Source organism: Papio anubis, chromosome 8 (assembly GCF_008728515.1).
Source record: "Papio anubis isolate 15944 chromosome 8, Panubis1.0, whole genome shotgun sequence".
Taxonomy (NCBI): domain Eukaryota; kingdom Metazoa; phylum Chordata; class Mammalia; order Primates; family Cercopithecidae; genus Papio; species Papio anubis.
In genome coordinates, this window is record NC_044983.1 from 106,240,693 (window position 1) to 106,268,667 (window position 27,975).

The 27,975-nt window shown below is 35.8% G+C and overlaps 1 long non-coding RNA gene and 1 pseudogene across 1 annotated transcript; one reads left to right on the top strand and one right to left on the bottom strand.

The window, feature by feature from the left end:
- The first annotated feature begins 6,464 nt into the window (after positions 1–6,464).
- LOC110743887 lies at positions 6,465–8,015 on the top strand (annotated as a pseudogene).
- A 12,843-nt stretch (positions 8,016–20,858) lies between these two features.
- On the bottom strand, positions 20,859–27,879 carry LOC103887045. The gene is made up of 2 exons (XR_002523941.2): positions 21,400–27,879; positions 20,859–21,043 (listed from the first exon to the last, which is right to left on the bottom strand). It is a non-coding gene; the product is annotated as an uncharacterized LOC103887045 (long non-coding RNA).
- Positions 27,880–27,975: the final 96 nt, after the last annotated feature.

Consider the following 27,975-nt stretch of genomic DNA (forward strand, 5'->3'; position numbering starts at 1 on the left):
CTTATATATATTAAACCATCCCTGCATGCCTGGTATGAAACCCAGTTGATCATGGGGGATTTTCTTATTGATATGCTGTTTAATTTGGATCACTAGTATTTTGTTGAAGATTTTTCCATCTATATTCATCAGGGATATTGATCTGTAGTTTTCTTTTTCTGTTATGCTCTTCCCTGGTTTTGATATTAAGGTGATGCTGGCTTCATAGAGTGATTTAGGGAATCTTCCCTCTTTTTCTATCTTTTGGAATATGTCAATGGATTTGGACCAGTTCTTCTTTGAATGTTTGTTAGAATTCAGCTTCTGATAGAAGTCAGGTCCTGGACTATTTTGTTTTTGGCAATTTTTTTATTACCATTTCAATCTCGCTGCTTGTTATTGATCTGTTCAGAGATTGTTTATCTTCCTAGTTTAATCTAGGAAGGTTGTATATTTCCAGGAATCTCCTCTGGGTTTCTAGCTTATCCACATAAATGTGTTTATGGTATTCTTGAATGATATTTTGTATTTCTGTGTTATCAGTTGTAATATCTCCCATTTTGTTTCTAATTGAGTTTATTTGAATGTTCACTCTTCTTGATTAATCTCGCTAATAGTCTAATTTTATTTATCTTTTCAAATAGTCTAATTTTATTTATCTTTTAAAAAACCCAGATTTTTGTTTCCTGTATCTTTTGTGTTGTTTTTGTTTCTTTAATTTTTTTTTTTTTTTTTTTCTGCTTTGATCTTTGTTTTTTCTTTTCTTCTACTGGGCTTGCATTTGGATTGTTCTTGTTTCTCTAGTCCCATTAGGTGTAACCTTAGATTGTCTGTTTGTGCTCTTTCAGGCTTTTTGATGTAGGCATTTAATGCTATGAACTTTCCTATTAGCACCACCACTTTTGCTGTATCCCAGAAGTTTTAATAGGTTGTTTCACTATTACCTTCAGTTCAAGTCATTTTTAAATTTCCATCTTGATTTCATTGTTGACCCAATGATCATTCAGGAGCAGGTTATTTAATTTCCTTTTATTTGCTTGGTTTTGAGGGTTCCTCTGGGAGCTGATTTACAATTTTATTCCACTGTGGTCTGAGAGATTACTTGATATAATTTCAATTTTCTTAAATTTACTGAATCTTCTTTTGTGGCTACCACATAGCCTATTGTGAAGAATGTACCATGTGCTGATGAATAGAATGTGCTCTGTAATATCTACTAAGTCCATTTGTTCTAGGGTATCCTATCTACCATTTTAATCACAAACTCTGTCCTTCTAATGAAATGTTAATTCATACTTACAGTGTGGTCAGCAGAATTATAAAATGGCTTTCAAGATCCTTGTCTCTTGATGTATAAAATCTGCTTAACCTGCAGGGACTTTGAATAAGTTTGATTTTATTCCTGTAGGTAGTTTATATTACTTGGCATAATTGACTTTGAGAAACGAATATTATCTAGGGCAACCTGACTTAATCTTTCAGCCCTTAAAAGAGCCCAGAATCTTCTTGAAGTCAGAGATTCAAGGTATAAGAGGGTCATCATCCATTGTGAGTTATTTGATCAGGGAAGTATAGCCTCTAGGAGCTGAAAGTGTCTGGCAGCTGACAGGCAGCAGGAAAATGAGTTCCTCGGTACTATAAGGAACTAAATTCAGGGGACAACCTGAATGAACTTGGGAAAGAAATATTCCTGGCCTGGCGCAGTGGCGCATGCCAGTAATCCCAGCACTTTGAGAGGTCCAGGCGGGTGGGTCACCTGAGGTCAGGAGTTTGAGACCAGCCTAGCCAACATGGTGAAACCCCGTCTCTACTGAAAAAAATACAAAAATTAGCTGGGCATGGAGGCGGGCACCTGTAATCCCAGCTACTCAAAAGGTAGAGGCAGGAGATTCTATTGAACTCAGAAGACAGAGGTTGCAGTGAGTGAGCCGAGATGGCGCCATCGCACTCCAGCCTGGGCGAAGAGCAAAACTCCACCTCGAGGGGGGGGAAAAAAAAAAAAGGAAACAAAGAAATATTCTCCATGGTCTCTAGAAAAAGTAGCACAGCCCCACCAACATTTTGTTTTCAGTCTTGTACAGCCTGGACAGCACACCAGTCATGCTAAGCCTGGATTTCTGAGCTAGGGAACTGTGAGCCAGTAAGTGGGCATTGTTTGAAATGCTATGTTTGTGGTACTGTGTTATGTAACAACAGCAGATTCTAATACAAGCAGTGTCTATAATATGCTAAATTTTTCACGTTTATTGTTACATTTAACAATGAAAATAATCCCATGAGAAAAGTATTGTTACCTCTGTTTTAAAATGAGAATAAAAAATGATCGAGGGGATAACTTGCCTCAAGTCAGGAATTAGATTAAAAATCTCATCTATCTGAACTGAAAAATGTAATTTTATCCACTAAATTATGTTTTTATTCCTGTGGTATTTTCTTTCCATATTGTGATCTGAACCAGAGTCTGAACTATCTTGATAATGAAATCACTAAACAGATGAAAGTCTAAAATTTGTTTTAATAACTAACAGGAAAGTAGGAAAAAGGAAACAGAAATGCAAAACAACAAAAGCAAGTTAAAACAAAAACTAAAATGGGAGACTCAAGTCTTAATATGCCAATAAATACATTAAATATAAATACACTAAATATACAAATTATAAAACACATACTAGAAGATTGGATTGAAAAACCATGATCCAACTATTAGTTGTCTACAAAAAATCACTTTAAATGTAATGATATAGGTCAGCTAAAAGGGGAAGTATGGAAGCACATATATAATGTAAACATTAATCAAAGTAAAGAAGAAGTGGCTATATTTTGTATAAAGTGTACTTCAGAGTAAAAAAATTTTCAGTGACAGAGAAGGTGTTATATAATGATAAATTGGTCAATCCACCAAGCTGTGGATTCACATAGCAATAATAAATGAGTATTCACCAAACTAGAGCTGCAGATTATGCAAGGCAAAAACTGATAGAACATTAAGGAAAAATACACCAACCCACAATTATAGTTGGTGACTTCAATACCTCCCTCAATAATTGATAGAATGACAAGAAAAAAAAAGAACAAAGATTTCAATTACACTATCAACCAACAGATAAAAGTGACATTTATAGACCAGTTCACACAATAATGGCAGAATAGTTTTTTTTTACATTCTTCCAGAAAATACACCAAGATAGACTACATCCTGGAAACAAAAAAACAGGGCTCAATAAATTTAAAAGAATTATAATTATATGTGTGGTGTTCTCTATTTAAAATGAAATTAAACTAGAAATTAATAACAAAAAGATAATAAGGAAAAACTTCAAAACTTGAAAACTAAACAATGCAATTATAAATAACTCACAGGTCAAAGAGGATGTCCCAAGGGGCATTAAATACAAACACGCAAACAGAAAACATTGAACCAAATAAAGTTTAAAATACAACATTGCAAAATGTGTTGAATCCAGCTAAAACAATGTTGTATGGAAAATTTGTAGCTTTAAATGTTCATATTAGAAAAATTGAAGTATAGGAAATCAATAAACTAAACTTTCACCTCAAGAACCTATCAAAAGAAAGAAAAATAAATGAAAACTAAGCAAAATAAGGAAATAATAAAAATAAGAGCATAAATTAATGGAATTCAAAGAAGACAAATTTAAAAAGCAATGAATTAGATATTTCTTAAAATATTTATTAGTTTAACAAGTTTGTATAAAAACTGAGAAGAAAAAGAAACAAGAAATAAATTGTCAATATCAGAATGAAGATACAGATATCACTACCTACCCTACAGATACCAAAAGGATGAGAAAGGAGCACTATGAATAATTCTAACCATATATTTGACAACTTAAATGAATTGAAATAATCCTTAAAAAAACACAAAGTGCTACGATTCACCCAATATGACGTAATTTAAATTATATATTAAAAGAATTGAATTTATAATCATATATTAAAATTTATTCTATAAAATGAATTTACTATATAAAATATGATATATATATGCAGAGAGCGAGAGACATTTTATTTCAATGGAAAATTCTACCAAGATTTAATAAAAAATTAATATGAATTCTATATAATTTCTTCTATAAGACAGAAGAGATGGAAATACATTTCATTTATTTTAGGAAGCTAATATTATTCTTATACCAAACTAGAAAATGGATAAAAACAAAGAACACCACAGATGTGATCTTAACTACTGTTTTGCAAGTTTTTACCATTAAGTGGAATTTAGTAAAGATATATGAAATTTCTCTGCATTATTTCTTAAAACTGTATGATAATCTCTTTTTAAAAAGACTATTTTTACAGAAGTTTTAGATTCAGTGGAGAATTAAAAGGAAGGTACAGAGAATTTCCATATAATTCTGCCCCCACACATGCATGCTTCCTCCATTATCAACATCCTCCAACCAGTGTAGTGCACTATTTTATGTTTGATGAACACATCAGTTACCCAATGTTTTTAGTTTATATAAGGGCTCATATTGGTGTTGTACAACATTCTAAGGGTTTGACCAAATGTATAATGTCATGTATTCACCATTATAATATGAGAAAAAGTATTTCACTGCTCTAAAAATTATCTGTGCTCCGCCTATTCAATTCTCTTCTCCCAACCCCAGGCACCCATTGAACTTCTACTATCTCCATAGTTATTTCTTAACCAGAATATTATATAATTGGAATCATACAGTATGTAGTACTTTTCAGATTGGCATCTTTTACTTAGCCCTATGTATTTAAGGTCCCTCCATATGCTTCCATGGCTTGATAGCTCATTTCCTTTTAGCACTGAAAATATTCCATTGTCTGGATTTACCACAACTTATTTATCCATATAACTACTGAAGGACATCTTGGTTGCTTCCAGATTTTGACAATTATGAATGAAACACCTACAAAAATCGATGTGCAAATTATTTTGAGTTACCATATGATCCAGCAATCCAATGCTAAGTATACACCCAAAAGAAAGCAGAGCAAATTAGTATATTGAAGAGATAGCTGCACTTCTTTGTTCATTGCAGCATATTCACAGTAGCCAAGATATAGAATCAACCTAATTATCCATCAACAGATGAACGGATTAAAAAATGTAGTACCTGCACACAATTAAATATTATTCAGCCATCTAAAACAATAAAATCCTGTCATGTACAACAACATAGATGGAACGGGAAGACATTATAATTGAAATAGGCAGAAAAAGACACATATTGCATGTTCTCACTCATATGTAGGAAAACAAAACATTGATCTCATTGAGACAGAAGATATAATGTTGGTTACCACAGGCTGGAAAGTGTAGTGTGGCAGGCGATAAACATGAGCTTGTTAATGAGTACAAAAATATCACTACATAGAAAGAATAAGATCTAATATTTGGTAGCACAATAGGGTGACCATAGTTAAAAATAATTTATTATGCACTTCAAAATAACTAGAAGAGTGGATTGGATGTTGCCGACACAAAGAAATAATAAATGATTAAGATGATGGATATTCCAATTACTCTGACTTAATCATTAAACATTGTATGTTTGTATTAAAATATCACATGTTCCCCATAAATTTGCACAATTAGTGTGTATCCATAACAAGAAAAAATTAAAAATAATTAAAATTTAAGAAATAGAAGAGTAAGAAGGAGAATCAAAACTTCTCAATTTACTTCACATGAGAGACCTCATTGTCTTTTTCACTGTCAGTTTAGTTGTATCCTATATGCCATCTCTTATAATATTGTATATCTAGGTTTCCGATAAATTCAGAAGAATATTTTATTTGAAGCATTCAAATGTGACTACGTAACAACGTGGAATTAGAAAGATGTCTTAAACTCTGTTAAAAAGAAAAACAAAACAAAAATAAATAACCGAAAACAAAAATATTCATTTGCTCTTTATGTAGAGAGAAAAAGCTTTACATGGCACAAAAGTATGCTTCAACAAACTGACTTTATTGAAGAAAATAATAGAACCTGGTTTTTGCAAAGTTAATTGATAATTTTCAATGTACTTCAGTTTCAATCATCATGCTCATTTAGGTCTTGAATTTCTAAAATTTTAGGATTTGCTAATTTTTAAGGACTCTTATATTCTAAATTGTATATAAGGACAGATCATTTTAGAAGTGTTATTTGTCTGAAATGTATGTGTATTATCTCAAATATATATATCTTCCTGAATGTTGTTCAATAATTATTTGTTTTTCAGGAAATCTACCTCTTTCCTTCTGAGACACCCTGCATTAATCGTGCCTGCAAAACTCCTTTTTCTTTCCAGTTTTATGTCAAGTAGCATCTGCTCTGAGAAATTGGTATTCTCCACCTAAACACCATAATTTGTCAGATGTCCCTCCTGTTTGATCTAACTTTGTAATCCCAAAACTCTTTATGTTTATCTTTATTACGACAAATTGTATACTGTGCTTTAAATATTGATTTTTTTTTTTTTTTTTTTTTGCCTGTGTCAAGCACACCGCTGTAACATTTTAAAGGGCAAAAATGGGGCCTTAAACTTTTGTTTTTCATCACTTCAAAATCACCTGCTTAAAACATGGCAGGCACTTGATACTGCTTGCTCACTTAGACACATAAATGAAACGTAAATGTTTGCATAATGCTTTCTAAGATTACCATTTTTTTGGTTTCTGCTGTAGAAGTATTTTAAAGTAATTGCTCTCCCTTTAAATAACACATGTCCAATTTGGAATTATCAGCTTGTTTCTCTGCACTGAAAACTATTTTTTATGAAAAGATTTCAATCACACTTACAATCTAAAAATGTATTTCATTCATCTCACGTATTATTTTTTAACACAACCGTATTTTAAATTTGCCATCAATTTTATTCTTCCAATGTTCAAGAACAAATAGAAGCCATCAAATGTTTATACCCTTGTTATTCCAATATTTTTTTCAGCTGTTCTCCTTTAGCACTGAACTTGCTTCTATTTAATCTATTATAGATAATTAAACCATATCATTTTCCTTTGTACAGATATAACTAAACAGTTATACAATCCCACACTCTAATTGCAAATCATTTAAATCCTATTAATTGATGAATGCATTCATCATTCATTTGAGGTGATGTGGTGAGTCTTCAGAGATAACACCACAGGACAAAACTTCTAGAAAATTCATTATGATCACATAGATTGTGCATCTTCCACACATTCCTTATCTATAGTACTTCCTATCAGTGGGGACTTTGCATACTACCTGTATAAGTCAGTGCTGGCACAGAATCAGACAGGCACAGTGCCCTCTCTAAGAAAATAAAACACTAGTAATCCCACCCAAATATATATAGTATCCTGTTCAATTATTAGAAGGAGATTATCACCAATATAAGCACTATCTATAATGAGGAAATACGAAGTCTTGATTACTTTTATGACACATAAACCATAATCACCATTAATTTAATGATTACTAACATAGGCAAAAAGAAGCAAAAGCAATAAACATATACAATTCTAGGCTCCTGGTGCTTCTTTGAATGTTTGTTTATGCAGACTTGTTACCTCTTTTGTGAAATGGCAGCCAAAAAGACTCTGGGACTATGGCTGATGAAAAACTCAAGGAAAGATTCAAGACCAAGAACAATGATGGTATTAATTAGAGAGTGGCAGGTCATGATGGTTCTGTAGTGCAGTTTAAGATGAAGATGAAGAGGTATACACCACTTAGTAAACTAATGAAAGCCTACTGTGAACGACAGGGCTTGTCAACGAGGCAAATCAGATTCCAGTTTTACAGGCAGCCAATCGATGAAACAGACACATCTGCACATTTGGAAATGGGGTATGAAGATACAACTGATATGTTCTAGCAGTAGACAGGAGGGATCTGCGAAAAAGGAAAGCAGCCAGGGAAGGTGCATCTCATCTTCATTCCAGAACAATGTCCTTAACAGTCCAAGATTACATTCTCAATTAGGAAACTGCAATTTGGTTCCATCACATCCTGACTACTATGATACACCTTTTCTTTTTCTTTTTCTTTCTTTTTTTTTTTTTTTTTTCTGGACAGGATCTTACTCTATCGCCCAAGCTGGAGTGCAGTGATGTGATCATGGTTTACTGCAGCCTTGACCTCCCAGACTCAAGCAATCCTTCCAACTCAGCCACCACATTAGCTGGGGCTACAGGCAGGTGCCACCATGCCCAGCTATTATTAAAAATTTTTTGTAGAGATAAGATCTCTCTCTGTTGACCAGGCTGTTCTCAAACTCCTGAGCTCAAATAATCCTCCTGTGTCGTCCTCCCAAAGTGATGGGATTACAGGCATGAGCCAGCACGCTGGGTCCATTCCTTAATTGTATGTAAAAGAATTGTTATATGTGGGAGCAAAGGTGGGTGGATCACTTGAGGTCATGAGTTTGAGACCAGTCTGGCCAACATGGTGAAACCCCATCTCTACGAAAAATATAAAAATTAGCTGGACATGGTAGTGCACGCCTGTAATCCCTACTAGGGAGGCTGAGGCAGGAGAATTACTTGAACCCAGGGGGTAGAGGTTGCAGTGTGCCAAAATCACGCCACTAAACTCTAGCCTGGATGCCAGAGTGAGACTCTGTGTCAAAAAAAAAAAAAAAAGAATAAAAAAAGCTGTTATATATGCATTATATATGTGTGTGTGTGTGCGCGCGTGCGTATATATGTATGTGTATATGTGTATATGTGTGTGTGTGTGTGTGTGTGTGTGTGTATTTTTTTTTTTCACTGAATGGCCAGTGGTATGTTTTGACCAACATCAAGTGGAGCTGAGAGAGGGGAAAATCCTGGTTTTGTGACAAAATCCCCTTTGTACATTAGTGTCATGCTCATTAAGCTCTTCTCTTTATATTCTAGTAAGTTACTTTGTTCTCACTGTTTTAGCAACAACAACAACAAAATAAAAATCCTTGTGTGGCTTGTTCAGTTGAAGAATTTTAACGTTTTCATATATCATTATAAAACCAAGGACAATTTTATAATTTCTTTTGTACGGTAGGATAATCTGTCTTTAATTAGGGATAAATTAATCTAAATAAAATAAATCCTGAACAGTTTTTCTTTCAAGTCTCTCTTTTTTTTTTCCCTTGATGATATCCCACATAATCAAGTCAAATGTCTTGTTGTTGAAATAAACTTCTTGCTTAAAAAATGTTCTAGTACCTAAACAGGAATAATAGGTCATAAAGTAAACTTTAATATTAGTAGAGCTAGTAGTATAAGAAGGATAAAATTATTTTATTTATAAAATGTACAGGCTGATCAGTGAAAAATAGAAGCAGAGATCTGGAATGGTAAAACATAATAACTGAAATTCCAAACTCAGTGGATTTCATAAGTACCTGATTGAACGCAGCAATTTAGTCAGTTGGAATATTAAATCAATTGATATTGTTTTGGCACAAAATTCAAACCAAAAAGAAAAAAGAAGAGGTATGGAAGATCATTCCAGAAGCAGTAATATTTGACAAATGAAAACTAGAACTAGAGAAAAAAGATAAATTGGATGACAGAAAGGGAAAGTTGTGAATTCTTGAAAAAAATATTAACAAAATGTTTTCTGAATTAAGTTAATCAAGGCTCACCAAATACGTAATAAACCAAAGACACTGCTACATGTTACTGTCAAAAAGAAAACAAATTCATGAAAATAATTGTTTTTTTCTTAATAATTGTTAATGCACTAGTATATAATTCCTTATATAAATTTTGTTGATTAATTGCGTTTGAGAATCTCAGAACTTTTTAGACTTAAAAAGATAACCTGCAATACCTTAAACTTCCACATCAAGAAAATTGGAGAAATAAGGGTTATTCAAATTTACATAAATCAGGAGAAAATCAGAGCAGAAAAATAAAGAAAATCAACCATACATACAGCTGATTCTAAGACAACATCAATAAAATTGATAAAACTCCATCCAGGATAACCTGGGGAAAAACACACAAAAGAGAAGACGTTTCTGATATTAATTAAGAAGACTGACATTTTTAATGATGGACATTAAAAATAATAAAGAAGGCCGGGCGCGGTGGCTCAAGCCTGTAATCCCAGCACTTTGGGAGGCCGAGACGGGCGGATCACGAGGTCAGGAGATCGAGACCATCCTGGCTAACAAGGTGAAACCCCGTCTCTACTAAAAAATACAAAAAACTAGCCGGGCGAAGCGGCGGGCGCCTGTGGTCCCAGCTACTCGGGAGGCTGAGGCAGGAGAATGGCGTGAACCCGCGGAGCTTGCAGTGAGCTGAGATGCGGCCACCGCACTCCAGCCTGGGCGACAGAGCCAGACTCAGTCTCAAAAAAAAAAAAATAAATTAAAAAAAAAAAATAATAATAATAATAATAATAAAGAATACTACAATGAACTCTGTGCCCTGAAAACTGATAACTTAAATTTAATAGACTAATTCTTAGAAAGATGCAAACCGCCAAAATTCACACTAGAAAAATAGATTTTAGGAATGGATCTGTATCTACCAAAAAGATTGATGATAATAAAATAACTATTAAAATAATTAAAATTTATTTATTATTATTAAATAAGTAACCATGCCAAAATAGCACCAGGTCCAGATGATTTTACTGTTAAATTCTACTAAACTTTTATGGAAAAAATAACATTAATCCTCTACAATATTTTCCAGAATATACAAGCACAGGGAGTATTCCATAACTCATTCTCTGATGCCAACATTAATAATGAAATAATGTAAGGACTTTACAGTAGAGAAAAACTAACTACTCATTGCCACTATGAACATAGATACAAAAATTGTTAACAAAATATTAGCAAATATAATTCATTAATTCATAAAAATTGTTATATACCATGCTCAAGTGGGATTTACTCCAGGTATGCAAAGCTAGTTCAACTAAAGAACACCAATCAATGAAATTCTCCATATCAACAGATTAAACAAGAAAAAATATGTATGATTATTTCAATATACTCAGAAAAGTATTTTAACAAGTTCCAAAACACATCCATGAAAACCCTATGGCAAACTACAGACAGCATCACATAACACAGATAGTATCAATAAACCACAAATAGAGGCCATCTTCCTGAAATCGAGAAAGATTATTTGCAAAAACCTACACTGAAAATCAAACAGTGGTGAGAAACTAGGTGCTTTTCTCCTGAGATTATTAACAAAGCAGCTTTGTCTTCTTCTCTCACTACTCCTACTTAAGATTGTACAGGAATTTATACATAGGAAAATATTTTTTAAAAAACTATCAAATGTATACAGATTGAAAGGAAAAAAAGAAAACTGTCTTTATTTGCAGATGATGTAATAGACTATCAAGAAAATCCTAGAGAATATTCAAAAGTCTGCTGAAACTAGTAAGCAAGGGCACATGATAAAAGATCATTTAACAAAACTCAGTTGCTTTTTTGAGCATATGCCATGGACTGCTGGAATTCTAAATTTTTAACCTTTCTTTTAAAATGTCACTACAAATAAATGCATAAAAGATTAAAAACATAAACAAGATCTGTATGAAGAAAATTACAAATTACTGATGAAATAAATAAAAGAAAATATAAATAGATAGTCTATGTTAATGTATCGGTAAAATTAAGATATAAATTCTTCCCAAATTTAACTAAAATTTCAAAAAAATCTCTGGGAGTTATTTTGCAGATATTGATAAAATTGTTGTATAGTTCACATGGAAAGGCAAAATACATAGCCAGCGCAATACTGAGAAAGGAAAACAAATTGAGACAGGGTGCAGTGGTTTGTTTGCAATTCCAGCACTTTTGGAGGCCAGGAAAGGCTGATCAATTGAGGTCAGGAGTCCAAGACTGGCCTGGCCAATAAAGTGAAACGCCGTCTCTTCTAAAAATCCAAAAAAATTAGCTGGACATGGTGGCACACACCTTTAATCTCAAGTACTCGGGAGGCAGAGGCAGGAGAATTGCTTGAAATGACAGTTGCAGTGAGCCAAGATGGCGCCATTGCACTCCGGCCTGGGTGACAGAGTGAGACTCAGTACTCCCACCAAAAAAAAAAAGAAAAAAAAAAAAGAAATATTCAATCTCAAGAGTTAATATAAAGCTACTTTAAGCAAGACAGTAAGGTAATGGCAGTCAAATAGAAGGAAAACCAGTGGAACAGAATGGAAACCCCAGAAGCCAACTCACATAAATTTGGTCACTTAATCTTTGATAAAGGCAAAAGGACGATTCAATGGAGAAAGGATATTCTTTCCAAAAATGTTGCTGGAACAATTGAACTTATACTCAAAATGGACCATAGGCTTACATGTAAAATGTAAAACTATGTAATGGCTGGAAGAAAACATGGGAGGAAATCTAGGTGACCTTGGGGTGGGTGTTGAATTTTTAGATACATCAGTAAAGCATAATTAATAAAATAAAACCTAATTTATCTTTACTAAAATTCAAACTTTCTTTTCTACAAAAAATACTCTGAAGAATTTTGAGAACAAAAAGATTAAACATTGTAAGGAACTTCTCCAACTTCAAAAATAATTGGCAGAACCAGAATGATAATTCAATTTGTCTGATTCTAAATTCTATGTCTTCTAACTTACTGTATGGCAGTAACATGTTTAAACAGTATATGAAAGTTACTATAATATGTCTCAAATAATCAAAAAGCAGGTGTAAGGAAAAGAATAAATATGGCTGTTCATGTGCCCGAGATTAATTGGCAAGTTTCCAAATGATCTCATATCTTTATTAGATCATATCTCAATTGAACATTTCTTTTTTGATCTTTCAAATTGTTCATAAAAACATATTGCTGCAAAACCTGATCATGCCTCATCAAATTTCATTATGTATTTAATTAAGATATTAATAAGACAACTCTGAAAATGAATGAGGAATTAACCTACCAGTTTATTGTTAATAGCCAAAATTATTAGCCGCCCCTACTTTCCTGCATCACACAGCACTTGGTAAATTAATTTTCACTTACTGATTTAAGTACTCTTCCCTATTATTTGTGAAAATTTTTCTCATATATTTTCTAAGAACCATTTAGAAATGGCTCATTTAACCTTTTCAAAACATAACAATGTAATTTCGAACCTAGCATTTTGCTCTTTATGAAAATAAGCCCATTTAACACCCTTTATACTTAAGTTTCACAGTCCCTTTTTAATTTAAATAGCTACCTTAATAATAAGAAATTGGTATACATCTGTGATACTGGTCACACATTATTTACCTGCCAACACATTTTCATTTAAATTGAAATACTAACAATGCTACCATTAAATTCAATTTATGTGTTTAAATTAAAGAGTGTTTTCTAAAGAATTATAGCCTGGAATCAGTAAAATCTGGTGTTATGGAACTAAATTTAAAACTTTTTTATTTGGTAAAACTAGAAGTTTTTTCATATAAGCAAAATTGTAAAATATAGAAAATATGAAAAGATAAAAACATTCTTTTTTTCATTATGTGGTCCTTTTTCAAAACTTTTATTTTAATTTAAGGGATACGAGTGCAGGTTTGTTGCATAGGTAAACTTATGTCTTGGGGATTTGTTGAACAGATTATTTCATCACCCAGGCATTGAGCCTAGTACCCATTCACGGTTTTTACCGTGATTGGCCTTCCTCAGTCTCCAACATGCTGGGATTACAGGAGTGAACCACCACACCAGGTCTATAAACTCCTATCTATATTTATATCTATATCTATATCTATATCTATATCTATATCTATATCTAGAGATATCTTCTATTAGTTCTGTCTCTCTAGGGAACCCTAACTAATACAGATTTTGGAATCAGGAGTGGTCCAAGAAGAATAGAATATTAAGGATGGAATTCTTTAATTTGTTTTGGTTTTTTTTTTGGAGTTAGCTGTTTAATATGATTAGACTGAAAAATGCTAAGGACTCTAATTCTAATAGTATGGAGAACATTAATAGTTTTTGGTGTTAACTGTTTAGAGAGGTATGCAGAATAAATGCATTTGACACTCCTAATTCACTGCCACTGCTTGTGAAAGGCAAGGAGTTTAGTGATTCTACACATAATACTTTTGACCATACGTGGAGAAACAAGGAATGTAATGAAGCTAGTTGGCTGCTCCTAAGTTCAGTGGACAAAGTGATGAAATAAAATGATGAACTCAGACATTCTGTCTCCTGGCTTAAGAAGCAGACACTGAGCCTCAAATCTGCTAAGATTGCCCTGAGTGAGAGTCTTATCTCTTGTAGAAAAAGAGCTGAAATTGTAGAAAAATAGACACAAGCTCTTATCATGGGAGTCACTGGCCTGCAATAAAAGGTGCATTGACAGCCTCTTCAGGTGTCTATTGTTAAAGTGAGGGAATGGGACCCTGCAACTTGGAATCTGGATCTGGAATCTGGATGTGTGGGAGGACCCTGATGAAGCTGGGTTCCTAAACTCTAACAAACCTTTATCAACAGAAGGAACAGCTTCCCCATTCCCAGTAGTGGCAACATCCCCTCCCCGATTCATGCTGCCATCAGCCTTTCCACCTTTGCCTAAGGAGATAAACCCTGTGCTGCCTAAGCCAACAGTGATGGCCTCCCCTGAGACAGTTGCCAGGCAAGATAATGTTGATTCTTCTCAGGAGTCATCCCCAACACCTCTGTTTTCTTCTATAACTATAACTAGACTAAAGTCCTGCTGGGCCCCTAGAGGTGAGGTTGAGAGTGACCCATGAGGAGGTGTGCTACACTCAAAAAGAATTGCTTAAGTTCTCTAATTTATATAAACAGAAATCTAGAAAACAAACATGGGAATGGATATTAAGGGTATGGGATAATGGTGGAAGGAACATAGAATTGGATCAGGCTGAATTTATTGATCTGGGCCCACTAAGTAGGGACTCTGCATTTAATGCTGCAGCTTGGAGAGTTTAAAGAAAGATTCTAATAGTTTGTTTGCTTGGTTAGCTGAGATATGAATTAAAAGATGGCCCACTGTGAGTGAGCTGGAAATGCCTAACCTCTTTTGGGTTAATGTAGAGGAAGGGATCTGAAGGCTTAGGGAGATTGGGATGGTGAATTGGATTAGTCACTTTAGATCTACTCATCCAAGCTGGTAGGATCCAGAAGATATACACTTGACCAATGTCTTGCAAAATAGATTTGTGAGGGCGGCATCTGCAACTTTAAGAGCCCTGTAATTGATCTTCTCTGTATGTCAGATCTAACAAAGGGAACCACTGTCGCTCAACTACGAAATTAAAATACAATGGGAATAATTTGATCCTGAGGTGGCAGAGGCCAGGTGGTAGCACTCAACCATCAAAGGGAAGGTAAGTGTAGCTACTACAATGGACAGCAGAGACAAAACAGCAATCAGAATACTCTGACTCGTGTAGAGCTCTGGCATTGGCTAATTAATCATAGTGCTCCTAGAATATAAATTGATAGGAATCCTATTGCATTCCTACTTAATTTATATAAAGAGAAAACTTCCAGATTGAATGGACTGAAGACTAATTTGAATTACAAAAACAGAGAATCACAGCCCCTCAGTCAATTTCCAGACTTGAGTCAGTTTACAGACCCAGAACCCCTTGAATGAAGGGGTGGCCAGGTCCCCTTGAAGAAGGACTCCACTATATTACTGACAATTTATGCAGTGAATCTTTCTCCCGTCCTTTCCCAAGGAGACCTCTGGCCTTTTACCAGGGTAACTGTGCACTGGGGAAAGGGAAATGAGCAGACATTTAGGCGACTATAGGACACTGGCTCTGAGCTGATGTTGGTTCCAGGGGACCCAAAACATCATTGTGGTCCTCCAGCTCAAGTAGGGCCTTATGGAGGTCAGGTAATTGATGGAATTTCAGTTCAGGTTCAACTTACAGTGTGACCAGTGGGCCCCCAGACTCATCCTGTGGTCATTTACCCTAGTGCCAGAATGCATACTTGGCAGAGACATACTTAGCAGCCCCCACGTTGTCTCCCTAACTTGTAGCGTGAGGGTTACTATGGTGGGAAAGGCCAAGTGGAAGCCATTTGATCTGCCTCCATCTAGAACAATCATAAATCAAAAACAATATTCCTTCTCTGGAGGGATTGTGGAGATTAGTCCCACCATCAAAGACTTGAAAGATGCAGGGGTGGTGATTCCCACCACATCCCCATTCACTGTCCCATTTGGCCTGTGCAGAAAACAGATCGATCTTGGAGAATGACAGATCCATTATCGTATTATCATAAACTTAACCAAGTGGTGACTCCAATTCCAGCTGCTTTTCCAGAGGTGGTTTTGTTGCTCAAGCAAATAAACACATCTCCTAGTGTCTAATATGAAGCCACTGACGTGGCAAATGCCTTTTTCTCCGTTTTTGTCCACAAGGCCAACCAGAAGCAATTTGTCTTCAGCTGGCAAAATGAGCAGTATACCTTTACTATATCATCTCTCTGGCTTTGTGTCACAATCTTATTCAAAGAGACTATGATTGCTTTTCACTTCTGCAAGATATCACACTGGTCCGTTATATTGATGACATTAGGGTGACTGGATCCAGTGAGCAAGAAGTAACAAACACACTGGACTTATTGATGACAAATTTGCATGCCAGAGGATGGGAAATAAATCTGACTGAAATTCAGGAAACTTCTACCTCAGTAAAATTTCTAGGGGCCCAGTGGTGTGGTGCCTATTGAAATATTCCTTCTAAGGTGAAGGATAAGTTACTGCATTTGGCCCCTCCTACAACCAAGAAAGAAGCACAATGTCTCATGGGCCTATTTGGATTTTACAGGAAATATATTCCTCATTTGGGTGTGTTAGTCTGGCCCATTTATCAAGTGAACTGAAAGGCTGCTGGTTTTGAGTGGGGTCCAGAACAGGAGATAGCTCTGCAACAGGTCCAGGCTGTTGTGCAAGTTGCTCTGCAGCTTGGGCCATATGACCCAGCAGATCCAGTGGTGCTTGAGATGTCAGTGGAAGATACGGATGTTGTTGGGAGCCTTTGGCAGGCCCCTATAGCTGAATCACCACAGAGGCCTCTAGGATTTTGGAGCAAGACCTTGCCATCTTCTGCAGATAACGACTCTCATTTTGAGGGACAGCTCTTGGCCTGTTACTGGGCTTTGGTGGAAACTCAATGTTTGACTATGGGTCATCAAGACATCATGCAACCTAAACTGCCTATCATGAATTATGGCTAGATACTTTCTGATCCATCTAGCCATAAAGTGGGTCATGCACAGCAGCATTCCATCATCAAATGGAAATGGTACATATGTGATTGGACTTGAGCAGGTCCTGAAGGCACAAGTAAGTTATATGAGGAAGTGGCTCAAATGCCCATTGTCTCCATTCCTGTCACCCTGCCTTCTTTCCCCAAGACTGCACCGATGGCCTCATGGGGGGTTCACTATGATCAGTTGACAGAGGAAGAGAAGACTAGGGCCTGGTTCACAGATGGTTCTGCACGATATGCAGCCACCACCAAAAAGTGGACAGCTGCAGCACTACAGCCCCTTTCTAGGACGTCCCTGAAGGACGGCGGTGAAGGGAAATCTTCCTAGTGGGCAGAACTTCGAGCAGTGCTCCTGGTCATGCACTTTGCATGGAAGGAGAAATAGCCTGGTGTGCGATTGTGTGCTCATTCATGGGTTGTAGTCAGTGGTTTGGCTTTGAAGAAGCATGATTGGAAAATTGGTGACAAAGAAATTTGGGGAAGAGGTATGTGGATGGACCTCTCTGAGTGGCCAAAAACTGAATATACTTATATCCCATGTGAATGCTCACCCATGGGTGACCTCGGCAGAGGAGGATTTTAATAAACAAGTGGATAGAATTACCTGTTCTGTGGACACCACTCAACCTCTTTCTCCGGCCACCTCTGTTATTGCCCAACAGTCCCATGAACAAAGTGGCTATGATGGCAGGGTTGGAGGTATGCATGGGCTCAGCAACATGGTTTTCCACTCACCAAGGCTGACCTGGCCACAGCTACTGATGAATGCCCAATTTGCCAGTAGCAGAGACCAACACTGAGCCCTCGATTTGGCACCATTCCTCTAGGTGATCAGCCAGCTACCAGGTGGAAGGTTGATTATAATGGACCTTTTCCATGAGGGAAAGGGCAGAGGTTTGTGCTCACTGAAATAGACACTTACTCCAGATATGGGTTTGCCTGTTCTGCATGCAATACTTCTGCCAAGACTACCATCCGTGAACTCATGGAATGCCTTATCCACCATCATGGTATTCCACACAGCATTGCCTCTGACCAAGGCACTCATTTTATGGCTACAGAAGTGTGGCAGTGGGCTCATGCTCGTGGAATTCACTGGTCTTACCATGCTCCCCATCATCCTGAAGCAGCTGGATTGATAGACTGGTGGAATGGACTTTTGGAGTCATGTCAATGTCAACTAGGTAGCAGTGCTTTGCAGGGATGGGGCAAGGTTCTCCAGATGGCTGTGTATGCTCTGAATCAGCATCCAATACATGGTACTGTTTCTCCCATTGGCAGGATTCATAGGTCCAGGAATCAAGGGGTGGAATTGAACATGGCACCAACCATCATCACCCCTAGACCATCACCCATCAGACCAAACGGGGGAGTGTCCAGCTGGGAGAATGGGCTCAAGGATGTGCTGACAGCTGTTTCCAGCTCTGGCTTCAGATTGTTTATCTGAGCCTCTAAGTGCCCTGTTTGCACCTGGAAGTCTGCTACCCCCACACCCTGCTCCAGGATGTGCACTTGGGCCCCCAGGCATGCAGCTTTCACCAGGAGGCTCCTTACCTGTGGGACTGAGCATGTACTTCACACAGTGCAGTCAGAAATGCCCATCTGACTTGACCAGTGAATGTGCATTCCTTCGTGGTGCTGTGTGCCTCCAGCTGCTTCACTGCTTTCTCCACACTTGCAGGAGAACTGTCCACTGCCTCACACGTTTCCACTTGGGCCCATGAGAGCATCACTGCTGCCACGGGGTACCACAAACCACGCTTCAGCCACGTAGTTGACTCGGGAGCCCCAAGGGCTGAAGATCTACTAACCTCAAACTGCTGACTATGCCAATTATCAAGTTCATGACTGTGACAAATGTTATGTTCAGGGTCAGGTTCCAGCCTATGCTGTGGTCCAGAGGGAGTGGGTAGATGAGCAGAAAGAACACTCGGGAGGCCACACGCAAGTGAAAGATGATTGTATTCAGCAGCAGCTCTCATTAAGAGCTTACTCTCACACTGTCTGCCCTATCTCAGCTGCTTAGTCCAGTGGCTCATCTCAGTAGCTGGCTCCCACATACAGCTACACAGCCTGCTCTCCCCTGCCTTCAGGGTCAACAGCTTAACTCTTTCTCTCTCTGGGCACAAGGTGAGCCATGCTATGTCCTGGCTCCTCCTTGTCTGTCTCCAAAGATGGACAGCTCTGGCTCCCTCTCTTTCTCTGGGCACCAGCATGGCCGCCATGTCAGGCCATGTTGAGCTGAGCCCCATGCACAGTGTCAGCAGGGCAATTATACCTCTTACAGACAACAGTTCCATAGGACCAAGGACGGCCTTCCCATATTGTGGCTGCATGACTGTGATAACTGGTGGAGTTACATGCCTGCTCTCTAAACTCACTGAGTCACACAGGATGTAAACGTCCTACCTTGGCCTATCCTTGACTATAGCACAGCCATGTTCCTTACACATATTGTCTTTGTGGAATCATTTTCCAGAAAGTAGCATGTTATAATTTTCAGAGTCACTTCTGGCACTCCCCAGATGCTCCTAATCCATGATCTTTACTTCACCACCCAGAACTCTTTCTAATAATATGTTTCACATCAGGGACATCTGTCTTTAAGATAAATCTCTGAATTCTAATAAACTAGGTAAAATACCTTCTGCCAGTGACATTTTAAGATTTATTCTAGCACTGATTAAGAATTGAATAAAAATTCTATGTAAAATCATTGACTTGAATATTGAACAGGTTTATTTTTAAGTGGGATGTATATTTAAATCACACAACAGAATTTAAGTAGAGTAGAACTGAAAATTGTGTAATCAGCTATCTGAATAATACTAATGGTAACATCAGCCTGATAAATCAGCATTTATACTCTTCCTTACTACTTAGCTTTTGATCCTCATGTTCTGACATAAGAAAATAATATTTTGATGAAGAACTATTATTAGAGCTTCACAGAGCTGTAATTTTTTTAATGCAGAATTTGAAGTAAAATAAAAAATAGAGATGACTTTGTCTGTTAAATCCCTATTCATAATGAGGATATGAGTCTTAGCTGTAACTGAGAACATGAAACATAAAAAATAAATGAACATTTTAAAATCTATATAACATTAGTTAATGTGTTAACAAATTACTGTCTTCACAATATTTTAACTTAAAATGATTGTTATAATCATATATAATTATGAGATTCAAAACTATCTGTATAAAATGTACTCATAGTTTTGAGTTTCAAATGCTTTGTAAAGGATTTGAAAGTTTTACTCATTATAGAAGTGCATGTAGTAGTAAGAAAGGTTTTTGATTCCCCTAAATTTTATATTTATGAAAAGAATGGACGTTTATTTTTATATCTGAGAAAGAAATTTTCGAAATGCTCTGGCCCTGTAACTTATTTTAAAGTTTAAAATATACTTTAGGTATACATGAAAATATCTGCGAAAATACTGCTCAGTGGATTAAGTTCACTAAGCACATATATTTTTGGTTTTCACAGAGTGAAGTGTTGCTCAAGGATGCGGAAAAATCTATTTTTTTTTTTTTTAGTTTTAGGAAAGACTTTTTGATACATAAAAGTTACATCTGATAAATGGTACGTAACTCTTAATGCATTAGCACAGAAAAGTTCTATTGAATTTGTTTTTAAAATATTGCTAAGTTGATTTATGCAGATAATGCAATTACACATAGTTCTTATTCTTTTATTTGACTGATGCAATTTAAATTATACACACTGATTTGTTTCATTCTACCAAATAAACTTTTCCCTGGAGTTCCAAGGCATACTAGAAAGAGCATTGAATTTCAGTGTTGGGAACCACGGTACAGTTTTAATTCTGCCAGGATCTTCTCATCATTAGAGTTGTTCATACCTGCCAAGAAGAGGTCAAGACTGACATGGACTGTGACAGGGCTGGAAATTGAGAAGAGTTGTTTCAGGGTAGAATAATGGGGTAAATACTCTAGAATCAAGAATTTATTATTAAGCTTTGGAAGCAGCACGTTATTACTAAAATTTATTTTAAAATGTAAAATTTCAAATAAGTGACTAGATCTCCTCATGCCTTTCAATCCCTCTAGCTTCACTTGAAATTCTTGAACTTCCTTTAATTCCTATGTTCAATGCAACCCTTGATAGTAATAAATTTCACTGCAAGAGTCCAAAGCTATGGTTCATTGAATCTTTTACTGGTCAGATGGGAATAGAGTCCATATTCTACTCAATTACCTCATTTTTAGCCACTACGTAAGTGTTTGTTTTTTGTTGTTGTCGTCTCATAATAATAGACTCCTGTTTTTTGATTCTCCCATTGATCTGGAATAAAGCAAGCCTAACCATTAGCTTCTCTATAATTTCTAAAATAAACTAAATGAATATATTTAGTTATTATTTCAAGCTGATTTGTGGCTTGAATATAGTATGAATTAGGATATTGGCATTAGTGTACATTGCTAATAAAAACAACTCTAACTTTCTTCATAGGAACTAGGTTTTACATTAAGTGGGGAAAAGAAAAGACTTCCTTCAATTAAATGTTGGTTAGTTGATATGAGAATAAACAAAGACCACCCAAACAGGATAAGCAAAAACTATTTATCCAAATCTTGCTAAGGCAAGAGAGTCAACGACCACCACTTGTATTTGATAGAGACTCAGTAGCAGGCCAGTTTGCAAGCTTGATAGTGGAAAAAGGCTTCAGGTGAAGACTGTTAGTATGAGAAAGTCAAAGACAGGCTAAATAGAGGTGGAACGTTCCATTAGTTTGGTTAAGGAGCATATTCAGCTTTCTCTGGTTTATCTGATCCCTCTGGAAAATGAAAACAATTAGGAAACCTGCAAGTTATTGATCAACTCTTCTTGGTCCCTTTTGGCCCATTGTTGGGGAGGTAATGGTTTGGTTCCCAAAGGATTTGCTGCAGAGTTTGTGGATCACAGCTCTATTTTTATGTAAGGTCTGACCATTGTACATTTAGTCTCTTAGTCTTCCGCTTTTGATCATTTTCTAATGGTGTGAGGTTAAACAACTTGGAAGCCTAGAGATTAAGGTCCTCACTCTTCAGGGACTGTTCCGTTATCTCCATAGTAACTGTATTGCCAGAACTTCTTGATCTTTCTATTGTGTTTAAAGAATTCGTCTCTAATATGGACAATGCTCCAAACCATCCTGAAAATAGAAATAAAATAACTATAATATATTCAAATACCAGGGAGGGTAGAAGCTGCATAGTTATTCAAAGGTCCCTTGGGGTTTGGTTTTATTTTATTTTTTTTAGGTTTATGTTTTTTACAGGTGATAAATGACTTGCAAATAACCTCAGCTGTGTTTTTAAGGGATTCTTACCAACATAAACTAAAATAGTAAGTGATGAGTCTATACCATGATGAGTAGTTTCATGGCAAAATTTATCTAAAATCCATGTTAAATCATCTAATGCCGCCAAGCAGCTGCTTTGAGTATCAGATGTGATCTGAGTAAAGGTTACAATCTGATTATTTTTTGTCTTCTTCTGGAAAACTAGGGGCTAAATGTAGAAGATTTATAATTGCCTCTTTGAATTCCTCCAGAGAATTATTCTTTGAAGATTTAGATAGACTCTTAACCTTGATTAAGACTGATTTATCTTGGCATAATAATTGGCTAGAATATTTTCTGTGGCTTCCATTTATCTCTTTTATTATTATTTGCATGATACACAATTATTATAATAGGCACCTTTCTGGGAAGTAGGAGTGCATCTAAGAATTCCTTAACTTAGTGTCCATTTTTGATGGGGGTTCCAGCAGAGGTAAGACATCTTTTTCTTTTTTTTCCAAAGTATGCCAAAATTATGTGGTGCTACAAAAGCATACCTACTATCTACATATATGTTTAATTTCTGTACTCTGGCTGGTTGACGATATCTAGTAAATACAGTAAATGTGGATATCTGTACTGATTTTACCTCAGATAGGGAACTACTACTGTAAGAGTGAGCTTAAATTAGTGATAGCATATTCCATTTGATAACCTCTAGTTTCAGTTTTGAGGTATAATTGATCAACAAATAATAGATCAAAATTATTGAAGGGTGTCTATAATACATCCAGTCAAGGTACAGAGGTAACTAACTGAGGTAATAAGAACTGATGTCCCTAACTGAGGTAATAAGAACTGATGTTCTGTTTATTTCTGGTTAGGGCAGGAGAGTGGTTGGGTTTAAAGTGTTTCAGAAGTGAACAATAATGTAATAGGGAGAGAGTAATATAGTGTCAAAATAGGTTAATTGGCTAGCTGACAATTGTTGCATGTTCTCCATCAGTAGTAATGTCAGTTCTGCTTGACAAAGCATGAGACCAAGTAGGGGACCTAGGACTACTTCATGAGAAGCATGGAATCAACAACTTTTGTAGGCACAGCTATTGCTCAAAGACAAACAGAATGATTCTTTGAAAGCAGGCCAGTGGAGAAGCTATAGTTTTTTGATGTTTCCTATGAAGTTGAGTTAAAACTCCGACTTGCCCAGATCTTTCATGCACAAATAGACAACATGGCTTTTAATAGTTAGTGACACCTAGAGGAGGCTGTTAAAAAGCATCTTAAGATTAGAGAGTCCATTTCATCTGTGGGCTCCCAGAGTAGAGGGTTTGTTACCAACGACTTAGTCAATTCATAAAGAGATATTGCAATCTCAGAAAAAAAATTAAGATTGGTTGGTCTTCCATCTAGCAGGAGAGATTTTTTTTTTTTTTTTTCTGACAAGATATACCATGATGTAAGTAATGAACAATGTCTTGGGAAAATTGTGATTTATCTTTTGAAACTTTATGCCCCTTTCCTGCAAAGGCTGAGAGAAAAAATAAAAAAATAGAACAAATCCTATCAAAGTGTTTCCTTGTTCTCTGAACAAAGTAAAAGAGCACCACATGCTGCACCATAACTGAACCTCAAGAGAAATTTAATTCCTTTAAGTCTTGATTTAGGACTGAGAAAAAACAAGAGGGGTTTTCAAAGACTCTCTGGAGCATGACTATCCAGGTATGTTGTGTTCCTTCCAAGAGAAGGCAAAACGATATTGATTTTCCTAGTCAAGAGACACACTGAAAAAGTCAGAGCAAAGATATATTATAGTGAAGCAAGTTGCTTCAGGAAGAATGAATGACAGTACGTTCATTGGGTTACGTATTACCAGGAAGAGAGGGAGAACAAATTTGTTGATGGTCCTGAGGTCCTGAACATATTGATGTGCTCGTCCATTTGGTTTCTTTATTGATAGGAAGGGAGTGTTACAGGGACTAGCACTGGGTATAAGAATACCTTCGTGTATTAGGCTTTCAACATAGGTCTGAGCCCTTCTTTTGCTTCTAGCTTTAAGGGATATTGGGAAAGTTTGGATAACAGTTTGGTATAATCTATCTGAACTTTAATGGGTCTCATAATACTATTTCCTATATCACTAGAAAGTCCAATGCAACCCAACAGTGGCTATCTCCAAGTGCAGATCTAAAAATCTATGCTCTTTCGGCAGGTGGAAACTGTGATCTTTGTATCTGGATCACTACCAGGTATGCAGAAAAACAATAACAAAAAATCAAGAGAGAACTTCATTTAGTTTTATAGATGGCCCACAGCAAAGTTTATAAAAATGGACAGAGGTCCAGTGTGAACATCACACTAAATGTGCTGTTTGGCTGGCTTGAAAAACAGGCTTACGGGCCTCTGCTCATGTGTTGCTGCTTTTATGATAAACACATTTAGATAGCACTACCCAAAGCAGTAAAACAAAAGACAACAAAAAGAAATTGAAAAAAGAAGCCTGATTCCACCAAGGATGCCAAGCAAACGGGAACCAATACTAAAAGCAATGACTAAACTTAGAATAAAAAGTCAAAGAACTCAATGCAAAGAGAGCAGAGTTCAGACCAGGTGCTGACTTGTCATAAGGCATCAGGAGCCATTGTGGCTACTGCACTGGGTGATGACTGGGGTCCACAGCAATGGGCAATGGAGACCATGTCTTGTTGAAACGTCCAGAGAAACTGTGAAAATGAATGAAGACAACCTAAATGAGAACAAACAAAAGGTATTCATTCAGAGCTTGCTATAGAAAGGAAGTTAGCCACCATCACTTGCATTTGACAGAGACTCAGAGGTAGGCAGGGAAGTGTGAGAGATTTATAGTGAAAAAAGTTATGCACTGATTGCAGGTTGCTGTCATGGGGATGCTGTAAGTTGGCTAAGTAGAAGCAAGGAGTTCTATGTGATTGACTAGAGATCCATATTTTGCTTTCTCTAGTTGGCCATAAGTTGAAAGCAGGAGCAAAATTAGAGATACTGGGAATTATTGACCAAGAACTGGTTGTATTGGGCTGACTCTTGTAGAGCTTGTGGTTTGGCTTCTTAGACTGACTGCAGCAGCAAAGGTCGGAGGTCAGAGCTTTATTGTTTTATATAATCTGTATTTTGTCTATTTCTATACTCAGCATCTCAAGACCTTTGTGGATGAATAAAACATATGTTGTAATTGTTGTTTTGTTGTTGTTCATAACAGATTATGAGAAACAAACTATGTAATGTGAACAACTTTTTCTTGCTCTATGTGTAATATGTTAACTTTCAAAGAAGCTGAAACCTAGTAACATATTTCCCTATATTTTGTGGAGCTATCCAGTTCCTCATTGTCACAGCATTTATTAGAGATATATGTGTTTTCTCCAGAGTAGGAGACGTCTGGGAAACAAGGTCTCCTGAAATATCACGTGACTTGGCCTCAGCATTTAGTATAAACAGAATAGAAATAAAAAATAAAAACACAAAAACTGCTGAAAGTAAACAGAGTAAGCAATAACATAATACCTGTACAGATTGCAGTAAAAACCGTTGTATGGTCAGAGAGAAAAAGTTCTTGGATGAGGAAGAGGAGTAGGTAGAAAAGAAAAGTGATAGAGTGATTGTCTTGATATGCCGGAGAGAATGGAATCTCTAATTGTTGTCTGATGATAGTGCTTAGATGCAATAAAAAACAAAATCCATATTTTAAATTAGTATATTTGAAGGTTAAGAAAACCGTTCCCTGAGCCCTCTCTCCAGAAGAGAGACTAACATGGTTCCTTAACTCTAGGGAATATGTTAATTTGAAGTGCATTTCATGTTCCAAATGCACCAGTCATCAATTTAGCATGATGATTGTACTTGGTAGGAAAATCACAACTTAAAACTAGATAGTAGCTCAATTAAACAGTAATATAATTTCTTATACTTTATTTTACTAATTTTAACTGTGTTCTACTATTTCCTATTACATCTATTCAAATATTGGTAAATATATTTTATAAATGTACAGTTTCTAGACAGTAAAGAGAATGTTACAGAAACTATGAAATTTCTTTAACAATCCATACTTAATGCTTTAAATTTTTTTTTCTTTATTTTTATTTTCCTCTATAGCAAAATTCCTGGGATAATTTTAAAGACATTAAACATTTTTTATTCATATTAGTTAATATCACACTCCCCCTGAAGACATTCTCTCTTTTTTACCTTTCTGTCTAAATTCACTACAGGGAATTTATTTAAATTTACTCCACATAAATATTATAATACTTTTAGTGTGTTTTTATGTTACTTCTCTTAGTTAATTGTGAAATTCGGAGCATTTACATAATTTTAAGAAGGTTTAAATATTACTCTTCATTGCATAAGAAAAAAAAGTTTAGCATTTCTAAAAGCGATTTTTATATGCAACATTTCCAGATTCAAATAGAAAAAGTAATGTAATTATAATATGATTTTTAAGCTCATTTATACTAGCTAACATACAATGTATTTCATTAATTGAAAAATGACTTCTATCCTTAGTAAATGTTATGTCTGACATATATTGAGCCATGGGAAAACATAAAATTTTATATTAAAACATGTTAATTTTGCTTGTTATGAAATACGGCTGATACTGAACTGTAGATGGCAACATCAAGTATACACTGAATAGAAATGGAATGTTCTTGGCTCATATACAAGAAAGGGTTTCCAGTTTTGCCTTGTTGTTGCTGAATGTTAGGTTATCTTATTCTACTTTCTGGGAAATTAGATTTTTGCTTTTATTATTGCTAAGTCATGTTTTAGTAGAACATATCATTGTGAGACCGAATACATTAGTAAATAATGTAATCAAAACATGTGACAAATACAGTTTTTATTTTAAAGTTTGAAGTAATAACTAAAATAAACAAATGTATCACCAGTAAGGCAAGAAACAACAAATTTAAAGTACATGGACAAGCTCCATGAAATAGAAGTGCTAATACCCAAGCTGTTCTAAAGACTTAACACCAAAGAATATTGTTTTTTCAGAAATAGTTGAACTTACATTAAGGAAGTATGATAAGTTGTTTCATTGCTGTACTACGTTAACTAGGAAAGATCAATTGGTAACTGTCTTAAAGGCAATTGTTTATCAAAACTTATGTTTAACGAACTATCTATAAAAAAAACTGGCATCTCATTTGGGGTATGAAAATTAAGAAATAAATCTGTTGAACTTTAGGGATGAAAAGGTTCTTTTACAGATTGTTTCAGATTTGCATGCACGGTATTTGTAATTAACTTCTTATAAAATAATGTGTGTGATAAGAGCATATAATGACAGTGGAAGGAGTCAGGGATAGTTTGTTTGCTGAGAAAAAAAGCCTTTGAAATTACCCCATTTGTTAGTCTGTCCTCACACTGCTATAAAAAAAAAAAAAAAAAAAACACTGAGAGAAGATAATTTATAAAGAAAGCAGGTTTAATTGACGCACAGTACTGCATGGGCTGGGGAGACTTCA